The sequence below is a fragment of the Diabrotica virgifera genome, chromosome 6 (assembly GCF_917563875.1).
Source record: "Diabrotica virgifera virgifera chromosome 6, PGI_DIABVI_V3a".
In the NCBI taxonomy this organism is placed as follows: Eukaryota; Metazoa; Arthropoda; class Insecta; order Coleoptera; family Chrysomelidae; genus Diabrotica; species Diabrotica virgifera.
The window spans coordinates 146,240,569-146,253,339 of NC_065448.1; the positions used below are offsets into that span (position 1 = coordinate 146,240,569).

The following is a 12,771-nucleotide window of genomic DNA, read 5'->3' on the forward strand; positions in this document are numbered from 1 at the left end:
CTGTCCAATTTCGTTTTTCCTGCTATTTTTCTCAGCTGCGTTTATTGTATTGTCTATTTTTGCATTGTTTACCCATGTCTCACTTGCATATATTAAAGTTGGTACAGATATTGCATTTTCTTTATCTATTTCTTCCTTTCCAAATATTGTTTTATTTAGTGCATAGTAAATCTTATTTGCTTTTTTCGCCCTGTATGAGATTTCTTGATCTAGCTTTCCATCCTCTGATATTATTACTCCCAGGTATTCAAACGTCGAGACTGTTTCTATTATTTCGTTTTTGCACCTAAATATCGTTTGGTTTATTTCTTCCCTTTTCTTTTGGGCTACTATCATGGTCTTCGTTTTCTTTACATTTACCTCCTTTTCAAATTTTCTATTTCTTCCACCCAGATATCGATTAATTTTTGCATTTTATCTTTATTGTCTGCTATTATTACTAGGTCATCTGCATATAGTAATCCCTCCATTCTCACTGGTACTAAATTCCTGTACCCTATTGTTGACTGTAATTGACTTGACTTTCTTTTAGCGCTCTTCATTACTCTATCCATTACTAATATAAACAAAACTGGGCTGAGACTGTCCCCTTGTTTTATTCCTCTTCTTAGGTTTATTTTTGGCGATCTGTTTCCGTTTATTTGTACTTTAGCAAGTACGTTTCTATATGTACTTTTTACCACGCTTACTATCTTTTGCGGGATTTGCAGGTCTTTCATTACTGACCATATTACTTCTCTACTTATAGAATCAAAAGCAGCTTTAATATCTATAAACGTAATATATGTCTTCTCCTATTTCGTTTTTCCTTTCAATTATATTTCTCAGTATGTATATATAATCTGTTGTTCCTCTTTCCTTCCTAAAAGCAGCTTGTTCTTCTTCTAATTTTCCCTCCAGTTCTTTCCTGAGCTTCCTTTCTATTATTCCGGTGTAGACTTTATATGCCACTGATGATAAACATATAGCCCTATAGTTATCACATTCCGCTTCATCTCCTTTCTTGTGTATTGGTATCAATAAATTTTCTTCCCAATCTTTCGGTATCTTTTCTGTTCTCCATGCTCCCCTCATTATTTCCAGTAGCCAAAACTTGCCTCTTTCTCCCACGTACTTCATCATCTCCGGATCTATGTCATCTGCACCTCCCGCCTTTCCAATCTTTATTCTTGCCAATCCTTCTTCAATAACTTTGATATGAATTTCGTCTACTCGATTGTCCCTATCCTCTTCTCTTTCCTGCTGTCCTCTCTCCTCATTTTGTTGGTTGCTTGCCTCGAATTTTTCTTTATAGTGCTTATTCCATATGGTTAGTATGTCTTGTATGTTTGTTTTCAATTCATTTCGCTCATTTCTAATTCTCTTATTTGTTTCCTTTTTGTTCCTTTCATGCTTCTTATTTTATTCCAAAACTGTTTATTGTTATTCCCAAAACCTTCGTTCAATTCTTCACCGAATTCCTTCCAACTCTTCTTCTTCGCATCTTTTACTAGTTCTTTCACTATATTTCTCTGTCTTCTGTATTCGTCTCTGTCTTGCTCTTCATTTGTGTTTATGTATCGCTTCCACATTTCTTTATTCTTTTTTACTGCTTGCTTTATTTCCTTACTCCACCATCCAGTTCTTTTATTATTCTTCCCATTCTTTCTTATTCCACATACTTGTTTTGCAGTGTTCCATAACGTGTCTCTCAATTTTTTCCATCTCTCTTCCATATTCCATATTTCCTCATTGTTTTCGTGCTGTTCCAGTATTTTATCTGTCTCTCTTTGGTAAAACTTCCTCACTTCCATATTTTTCATCTTATGTATTGCTATTCTTGTATATTGAGGACTCTCTATTATTTCCATTAGTTTCATGTTTATCTCTGCTGTCATTAGTCTGTGTTGGGTACCGAGTTCGGCTTCGTTCTGTTTTTATATTTTGTATCGTTAGGTCTGCGTCTCGAGGATATACTATGTAGTCAATTATGCTTCTCGCATTTCTTTCTTCTGCTACGTATGTGTATTTTTCGTTTCTCGGTTGATACCAGAAAGAATTACCTATTAACAAGTCATTTATTTGGCAGAAACTTATCATTCTTCTACCATTCCTATTTATCGTCTCTTCTCCATACCTTCCCAAGCAGCCTAATGCCATATTTTCATCACTTCCTATTCTTGCATTCCAGTCTCCTAGTAAAATGATGTTTTTGCTTTCCTCTTGTATCTCATCAATAAGTTTCTGTATCTCATCATAGAATAGTTCTGTTTTTTCATGCTCTGTTCCTTCTACCGGTGCATATACCTGTATTATGTGACATTCTTCTTCTTCTAACTCTATTTTTATGTATATGGTTCTTGATAATACTGGTTTGAATTTGGTTATTATTCTATTCATTTCTTTCGTTACAACTATTACCACGCCTTCTTTTGCCATTTGTCCTATCTGGACTATAATATATACTATAATAAAATTAAAATGGTAAATAAATAATTATTTAAATCTGAAAACTTTTCTTGTTGAAAATTCTTTCTGGTACATCCTTAATCTGTGACTTTTAAAATTTAGAAGACAACAGACGACGAATGTAGAAAACGAAAAGGACTCTACTATATGCAGTCACATTCCGTTTTCATTCGTCTAGGAAAAGGGCAGAAAGAAATTTCCTAGTACAGTGGAACCTCGATAAGTCGGATTAATCGGGACCGCGGCCGATCCGGGTTATCGAAAATCCGGGTTAGCCGGAGAATATGGTAAAAATTAATAAAATACATATAAATAATAAACAAATACACATTATAATTACAAAAAACATGGAATACATATGCACAGTACATCTAAATTACCTACAGTTGTATGCAGTATTGTTTATTTCTTGGTAAAAAATTCAGTCAAAGTGAAAAAATGTTTGTTTTGTCTGATGAAAATCGGTCCGGGTTAACCGGACTTCCGGGTTATCGAAGGCCGACTTATCGGGGTTCAACTGTACTCAAATCTGAGTAAAGATAGAAAAGAAAAAAACGGTTTATGCTTGCTTTCGATTCAGAGGGATGCACAATCCCTGGACAGCTGTTTCTGTCTTACAGACTTCCTCAGCAGAGCTAGTGTGCATACCTCTGAAACAAAACCAAGGATTATGCATCCCTCTGAATCGAAAGCAAGCATAAATCGTCTTTTTCTTTTCTATCTTCACTCATATTTGGGTACTAGGAAATTTTTTTCTTTTTGTCCTTTTCCTAGACGAATGAAAACAGAATGTGACTGCATATAGTAGAGTCCTGTTCGTTTTTTATATTCGTCGTCTGTTGTCTTTTATAAATTATAAAAGTCACAGATTAAGGATGTACCAGAAAGAGTTTCCAACAAGAAAAGTTTTCAGATTTAAATAATTATTTACCATTTTAATTTTACCATAATGGTGGATTCCGTATCTGAGACTTTTCAGTTTATTTATGAAAAAGTGTCTGTTGTAGAATCTGATCATAGTCTACTCGTCCAAAAATAGAAAGGGTACTAGGAACTTTTGCACCCAGGTATATTCTGTAATTTCTAGTATTATCTAATCCTCTAGTTCAAGTCAACTGAAGATGAATATTATACCAGCAATTCCTTTCCATAAGATTTGCAAAAAAATCGGGAACTTTGAACTGAGCTTCAACTCAGGGAAGCGCCGATAGAAATGAAAACTTTTATAAACAGGGCTGGAAGATATTGTTTATATTGAGGAAAGTATGCACTGAATCTAAAGTCAATTTAAACAAAAAGAAGTTCGAAGTTTTATTTCCAGAGAACACTTCTATTGGGACCAGATTCTGGTTACTGATATATTCGTCGTTTCCACTACTTGCAAACGAAACAAACGAAGAATGAAGAATTCTGGGGAAGTCTACAATTTGCACTTAACTATCTGTCTATTCATCAAGGTAAAACTTCCAACGAATTCTTGGTCCCTGTACTCTGATAGGAGTAAATTAATATAAAATTAAAATGTGAGACACCTGACAATATCAACAAATAAGTCGATATGGACGCTAGAACGACATCTACTTAAATAAGTTCGAAGTTGTATTTCCGAAGAAATAAACATTTCTATGAGACCAGATTCTAGTTACTCCTGTATTCGTGGTTTCTACCATTTGTAAACCAAACGAACGATGAATGAAAGAAGACTCGGGGAAGTCTACGGGTAATCATAAGAAATAACGTAATCCCAGAGACTAGACAGTACATAGATGTCCTCTTAAAGCTCTTTAATGAAATTTATCAGTCGGGTGACATACCCAATGAATGGTTGACCTCAACATTTATTTGTCTCCCAAAAAAGAAAAATGCTAGAGAATGCACCGACCACCGCACCATAAGCCTGATGTCTCACACACTTAAAATGTTTTTAAAGATCATTCATAAACGCATTTACCAAACACTTGACATGGATATTGAAGAAACCCAATTTGGATTCCGTAGAGGCGTAGCTACCGGTGAAGCTCTCTTTGCATTCAACGTACTAATCCAGATATGCTTGGACGTGAACCAGGATATGTACGTCTGTTTCATAGATTACAACAAGGCTTTCGATAAAGTTCGCCACAAACAGCTAATGGACGTCCTCAAAGCAAAACAATTACAATACAATGACCTTCGAATTATAACAAATCTATATTATAAACAGCAAGCACACATACGCATTAACGAACACACATCAGAAGAGTTCGAAATTAAAAGAGGAGTGCGACAGGGGTGTGTATTATCACCACTACTATTCAATGCATACTCTGAAGAAATTATGAAAAGAGCTCTTGAGGGAGAAACAGCAGGAATAAAGGTAAATGGAACGCCAATTAACAACATTAGACATGCGGACGATACTATCATAATAGCAGACAACCTTAAAGACCTCTAAAAGCTAATGAACAAGATAGTTGAGTATGGAGAAGAATATGGATTATCAATACACATTAAGAAAACTAAATTTATGAGGATACCAAAAACCCAAAATAATGATGAAAGCCTGACAATTAAAGGTAAAACTTTAGAACAAGTAGAAAACTACAACTATCTTGGCACAATAATTAATCGCACAAACGATTACTCCAAAGAAATCAAAGTTCGAATAGAGAAAACAAGAACAAACTTCAATAAAATGAGAAAGGTACTTTGTGCAAGAGAACTGAAATTAGACTTGAGAGTAAGGCTGGCAAGGTGTTATATTTTCTCGACTCTGCTTTACGGGATAGAAGCATGGACACTTAACGCATCGACTACTAAAAAGTTGGAAGCATTTGAACTGTGGGTGTATAGAAGAATCCTGAAGATATCATGGACCGATCATATAACAAACAACGAAGTCATGAGAAGAGTCAACAAAAGACTGGAAATATTGGAAACCATCAAGACACGAAAGCTGCAGTACCTGGGGCATGTTATGCGTAATGAGAGATACAACATACTTCAGTTGATTATACAGGGGAAAATCCAGGACAAGAGAAGTGTAGGAAGGAGACGAATCTCGTGGTGGCGTAACTTGAGGGAATGGTACGGATGCACATCAACCGAACTATTCAGAGCAGCAGCATCTAAGATCAGAATAGCCATGATGATCGCCAACCTCCGTCGCGGAGATGGTACGTGAAGAAGAAGAGACTAGACGCAATACGATCAAAAGCGAAGTCTAACTGGAGATAAATAACCAAGAGCTAGTTGTAGATCAAGTCCCTAATGAAATCCTCGATGAGCAGATTCCCGAGCTTCCCATAGCAGAAACTCAACCTGATAATATACCGCAACGAAACAACGAGTTATGTGATAGCCTAGCAAACGAAATGGCTCGTGCCGTTCAAGAGTTTAATGGAACAAACCCACTTAGCAGACCACCGCTACCAAGAATAAACTCTTGAAAGAAACTAGGTGCGCTGTTACAAATTATAAACACTGAAGTCCTACCCAATTATGTCGTAGAAGCCCACACATTGGAATATTTGCATATGCTAATCTACTGTGCAGCAACAGCAATTGCTAATGTAATGGGCATTAAGATCAGAACACGACGGGGTACTAATAACGGAAGGACTGGTAACAGAATTGCACCCTGGGAAAAAAGACTGCTCGGGAAGATTGAATTACTGCGTAGGGATATTGGTCAAGTAACAGAATATATAAGAGGTGTAACAACCAGAAGAGTCATTAGGAGAGCTGAAAAAATAATTCTGATCACTGCAAGACACTCGAGATATGATCCAGAAAATAACACAGCCCAACAGTGTCTGAATACATTAAAACAAAAACTCTCCGTCTATTCAGGACGATTAAGGAGGTACAAAGTTAGTATTAACCGAAAATGTGACAATGCACTTTTTGAGAATTCTGAAATGGCATTCTATCGAAAACTCAATTCCACCGTAGAAAGTGTCTACAAGTCTTACCCAAACCAAGAAGAAATTCATGAGTTTAGGGGAAATCAACTTTCCACACCAGCTGCTCTTAACAACAATGCTGGATGGATTGAAGACACGACGAACAACTGTTAACACTACGTTACAGCTAATTACGAACCATTCACCATCGAAGAGGTCTGAAATATCATCAAAGAGCTTCATAACTGGAAATCTCCTGGACCAGACGGCGTTCAGAACTTCAGGCTTAAGAAGTTTTGGAGCATTTAGGCATTAATTACTCATGTTATTTCTCATCCGCAGGAAATACCATCATTTCTAACCCAGGGAACCACTTATTTAATACCGAAGGATCAAAATAACACCCAAGATGCAGCCAAGTACCGCCCAATTACTTGTCTTCAAACTTTGTATAAATTGGTCACATCCTGTGTAACTCGGCGTATCTACCAACACTGTGCTCTAAACAATATCATACAGCCTCAACAGAAAGGATGCGCTAAGGGTTCCATGGGTTGCAAAGAACAACTTATCATCGACTCGGCCATTTCTAACCAGGCATTCACAAAAAAAGAAACCTCTTTACTGCCTTTATTGACTAAAAAAAGGCCTTTGATTCAGTGCCACATGAATGGCTTGTAGATATATTAAGGATATACAAAGTCGATGATAACATAGTGACCTTTTTAAGGCATATAATGACAAGTTGGAAGACTAAAATTCACGTCCAAATACCTGGTGAAAACAATATAGAAACGGAAAATATCGCAATCAACCGGGGCCTGTTTCAAGGAGACTCGCTTAGTCCATTGTGGTTCTCTTTAGCTATGAACCCCCTATCCCAGCTATTAAACTCCACTTACTCAGGTTTTAGCATTAAAAACAACAATACTGTAATAGCGAAGCTTAATCACCTATTGTATATGGATGATTTGAAATTAATGGCTTCCACTCGAGTCAACCTAGAACAGATGCTAAACACTGTAGAAACATTCTCTAATGATATTAATTATAAACTTCGGACTAGACAAGTGCCGTGTTTTGAATATAGTCAGAGGAGACATACAGCCCGGTGGATTCGATACGCAAAATGGCCAGAACATCGAAGCCATGGGTGAAAACGATATATACAAATATCTTGGAGTAAAGCAGACGCGGAAAATTGACCAAAAGCTAATGAAAATTGAGATAACTACTGAGTTTATACGAAGGGTAAAACAGTTGCTTCGTTCACAGCTTAACAGTAAAAATTTGTTTAAGGCACTAAACACCTACGCTTGTTCCGCCCTTAGCTATTCATTTGGTATTGTTAAGTGGACAAAAACGGATATAGAAAAACTTCAGCGGAAAGTACGAACACACCTCACAAAGGCACAAAAACACCATCCTCGAAGTGCAGTAGAAAGAACGATACTACCCCGGTACTTAGGAGGACGAGAATTTATGGATATAGGTGAGCAATTAGATGAACAGATTGCTACTTTACGAACTTATTTTCAGATGCAGGCTGAGACATCTATTCTACATCGAGCTATTTGCACAGTAGATGACACAACACCGATCCAACTGAAGGAACCAGAAATACGCATAAACCACCTTACAAAGGACGAAAAAATGCGCACCTGGATGGGTAAACCTCTGCACGGGAGACATCTCAATAAGGTCAGCCAAGACTATGTTGACAATACAGCGTCGAACTATTGGTTGGCATCAGGAAAGATGTTCCCTGAAACAGAAGATTCATTACTGGCCATTCAGGATCAGGTTATACCAACCAGAAATTACCTGAAATATATCGTCAAAGACCCTCAGGTCCAAAACGACAAATGCCGATATGGATGTCAAGCCCAAGAAACCATCTAACATATTACCGGGGGCTGCCAGGCCTTTGCAGCAACTGAATACAAGGAGCGGCATGACTCAGTAGGAAAAATCTTTCATCAAAGGATAGCTATAAAACTGGGACTTCTCCAAACGGACCATCTCCCATATTCCTGAGAGTATGCTTGAGAATGACAACTATAAGCTATACTGGGACCGCACTGTGCTCACAGACGAAATAGTGGCACATAATAGACCAGGGCCTCGATTTTTGACCCTTCGCTTCGTTATCGAACGTATTCGTTTCGTATCTGTTTAGTATACGAAGCGAATACGTTCGATAACGAAGAGAAGGGTCAAAAATCGAGGCCCTGATCTCGTATTAGTCAATAAATTAACGAGACAAACAACACTCATTGATGTTGTTCTGAAGCTATTTTCTTGTGGCATTTTTATAATCAATTACTTTTAATGGGAAATAAGCCACAATTTTACCAAAAAAATGATTTTATTAACGTTTCGAAGCAATAGTATTAATAATTAATAATTATTATTAGTAATTAATACAATAGTATTTTGTATTTTGACAACGAAACCCGATTTGGGCTTGGAAACGTTAATAAAATCATTTTTTTGGTAAAATTGTGGCTTATTTCCCATTAAAAGTAACTCATTGATGTGGCGATTCCTAACAACAATAATCTACGTACTAAATTTACTGAAAAGATCGCCAAGTACAGAGATCTGGAAATTGAAATACTGAGACAATGGAGAATGCAAAGTACCCAGACAATAACGATTATTATGTCTACTACTGGAGTCATTAGGAAGGCCCTCCTCAAAAGCATAAAAAATCTGGGTCTGAATGAACATCTTTATAAGACCATGCAGAAAGCTTTACTACTCGCGACGGCCAGAAGTGTACGAAAATTTTTGGGAGATACACCTGTATTCCAAGTCACCTAGGGCTCGATATCACGGAAAGAGCCCCATCAGAGCTCAATCCTTTTGATACCGTAGGTATCTGGGATGAGTCAATTTTCCCCGTAGAGCGAGTGTGAGCCGTATGGCTAAATCTGGAAATAACCCAATAAAGTAGTAAAATAAAATATAGACATTCTTATTTGGTTCAAATAAAGTCATGAGAATTTCTTCAAACATAACCTCAAAAAATTCATGAATATCAGATGACGATAACGACCAATCACGTCAAACGTAGGATGCTGTTAATGTAGCCTGTATAACATCCGCTGTCATTCTTCTGCACCGTCACCAAAATGGAACATACAGAACAAAGGATTTTCGAGGAGTGACACTACTGATTCTTATTACTGTGCTTCTATCAGAGTACAGGGACCAAGAATTCGTTGGAATACCGTGACGAATAGACAGGTAGTGAAGTGCAAATCATAGACTTCCCGAATCATCCTTCATTCGTCGTTCGTTTGGTTTGCCAATAGTAGAAACCACGAATACAGGAGTAATCAGAATCTGGTCCCAATAGAAGTATTTATTTCTCCGGAAATAAAACTTTGAACTTTTGCATCCATATCGAGTTATTTGTTGTAATTCGGAATTGGGAGACAGCTTATTTTTCTTTTCGTTCAGAGAGAACATAATATAAGATGTCTCTCATTTTAATTCAAATTAAACATTTTAATATTTTGCTGATATTTATTTCCAATTTGCTTTGGGATCGCATTGTCTATATATAGAACAAAAGTTCATCATCATTGGCTCTATAACCCATGGTGGATCTGTTTTAGGATCAACTTCCATTACTTCCTATCCTTCGCCTTGATTTTCCAAATTTGTACTGATACAAACTCACTGTACTGTACCAAAACACTCATAAGTCGTCTTAAAGAAAAAAGTTACTTCGCTCAAAAATTCAAGAAGTAAATGTTTTTCTTACAAGAGTTTTGGAAGTCATTAACTACCCTGGACTATGATTACAAAATTGTGAAGCCATTGAGAAATCTGTTGGAGAGGATGAGCATGAACTGCCTGACTTTACAAATTTAGTGAACTCAGTTCAAGGGGGAGAGAACTGTATATAAGAAACTAGGGAGAGTGGTTAGAATGCGATGCTACCGAACCTGGATTTAAGCATCTAACGGGATAAAGACTTCCTAAGAAAATGTCGACGAGAAAAAAGTGATGATGAAAAAGAGAAGGAGTTTGTACCTGAGGAATGATGGCTGACGAAGCGGCCTTGTGTCGCGTGATTGAACTTCTAGAATGTCTGGATGAATAGGACGGCGCGCTACTCGCTGAAAAAGTACTAAATTGATGCTGCATAAAGGGCAATGTAATAATTAAGAAACACGTTTCCCAACCAAGCAGAAACAAGTGACAAATAACTTTCAAAACCGTGAAAATGTAAGTATACACTTTGTAATCTGCTTCATCGAAGCTGTAAGTAAATACACAAAATGTAGTTTGAATGTTAAATACACAAGGAAGAAGTTGCCCTGAGGCAACCCTCATATTAAATTTTTTATCTTAGATCATAATATATTTAATTTATTAAATCTGTTGGCCATACTTTCTTCTGTCGTTTTGCGATTTCGGTAGGAGCGTTTAGCAGTCTTTTTTTTTTATTTACAATTTGCTTCAACCACAAGGGTTATTAGCAATGAACTGTATTTACATCAGATTACAAAATTTAGGTATATTAAATTTGGTTAATGAGTCCTATAGTACGTAAAAAATTAAGGGTCTTACATGAATTACTTTCACTTAAACAATCTTTAATTGTAGTTGGTAACTGTTGATGTTGCCGTTCTATAACGTAGAGGGGACAGTCTATTATTATATGTTGCACTGTTAGTTCACTATCACACACATAACACATCGGAGGGGCTTCCTTCTTTAATAAAAAGTCGTGGGTGATCTTCGTATGACCAAGTCGCAATCTGGACATGAGCACTTGGTCTCTTCTCTTTGTAGGATGTTTCGACGGTGATATACTTTGTTTGATTGTTCTTAATGTAGAGTTTGATTCGTTCCAATTTGTTTGCCATTTTGTCATGATCTTGTTTTTAAAATATTGCTTTAGATCAGTATGAACGCAAGTAGTTATGATGTCTGTTAAGGGATTCTCACTCGCATTTTTTGCTAATGTGTCAGCTTTATCATTTCCACTTATCTCGCAATGTGATGGTACCCAGAGGAACTGAACTAATCTTTGATTTTGTTGGCATATCAAGAGTTCCGCCTTAATTAAGAGGAGGATAGGATGTTTGGGGTATAACCGCCTCAAGGCCGTTAATGCACTTAGGGAATCGCTAATGATTATTGAGAATTTGATGTCATGTGTGTTAACAAACTTTAATGACTGGAGGATAGCAAAGAGTTCAGCTGAGAATATGGAGGTTTGGGGAGGGAGCTGGTAGGAACTGTTATAGTTATCTGTTGTGAAAGCCGCTCCTACTCCATTTGCAGATCTGGATGCATCGGTATAAATATGGATGTGATCATTAAAACCATTTAATATCTCTAATAATCTCTGATTGAAGATTTTTGCTGGTGTGTCACCTTTCTTGAATGCAGATAGGTTTGTATTACAAGCAGGGAGAGCAATTGTCCATGGTAATATGTGTTGGCTGACTTTAAAAGTATTGTAAGTGTGTGGAATTATTGTGTCTAAGCTCTGTAACGTTGCTCTCACTCGATGATAAAACGGAGGATCCAATCTTTTCCCACAATTAAATGTCGATGGAAATCTATCTGTAAATGTGTTTTTATAAACAGGTACATGTGGGTTAGTTGATACTCTTAAGGCATACATGAGGCTAAGGTATTCTCTCCTGAGTTGAAGGGATGGTTCGCCTGATTCAACATACATACACTCAACTGAGCTTGTGTAGTGTGCTCCCAGTGCAATTCTAATTGCTGAATTATGAACTGTGTCTAGCACTTTCAATAGTGAACCTTTGGCTGAGTTGTAGGCAACAGCAGCATAATCTAGTTTTGAACGAATTAGGGTTTTGTATACAGTCATAAGAGTTTGGAAATCGGCACCCCATTGTTTATGAGAGATACTTTTCATTAAGTTAAGGCCGTTTTGAACTGACAGACGGAGAGAGTGGATGTGGTCTTGCCAAGATAGTCGGCTATCCAGTTTTACTCCCAAGAAGTTGATCGATTCTGAATACTTTATTGGTAAATTTTTTAGGAAGAGTTTCGGTGGATTTACTTGTTTCTTTGGAGTTTTACTGAAGATCATTGCTTTCGTTTTAGTGGGTGAAAATTCTAGGCCAGTAGTATTCGACCAATTCTCTAGTTTGTAAATGGCTTGCTGTATATGGGTCGTCATTGTTGATATATTTTTACCACGACAGAATATAACAAGATCATCAGCAAATAGACGGGCTTTGACTAATGGGCTAAGTGACTTAGCGATGTCATTGATGGCAATAAGGAAAAGTGCAACACTAAGAGTAGACCCTTGAGGAATACCGTTTAATTGGATTTTAGAGTCTGAAAGAAAGTTGTCTATTCGAACTTTGAAGTTTCGCCTATATAAAAAATTATTAATAAACTTGATAATATTTCCTTTAATCGACCAACTTGA

The 12,771-nt window shown here is 36.9% G+C and overlaps 1 protein-coding gene across 2 annotated transcripts in view; it reads right to left on the minus strand.

The window, feature by feature from the left end:
- LOC126886909 (eIF-2-alpha kinase GCN2) overlaps window positions 1–12,771 on the minus strand; it is a 274,664-nt gene that overhangs the window by 174,673 nt on the left and 87,220 nt on the right. The gene's annotated exons all lie outside the window — the stretch shown is intronic.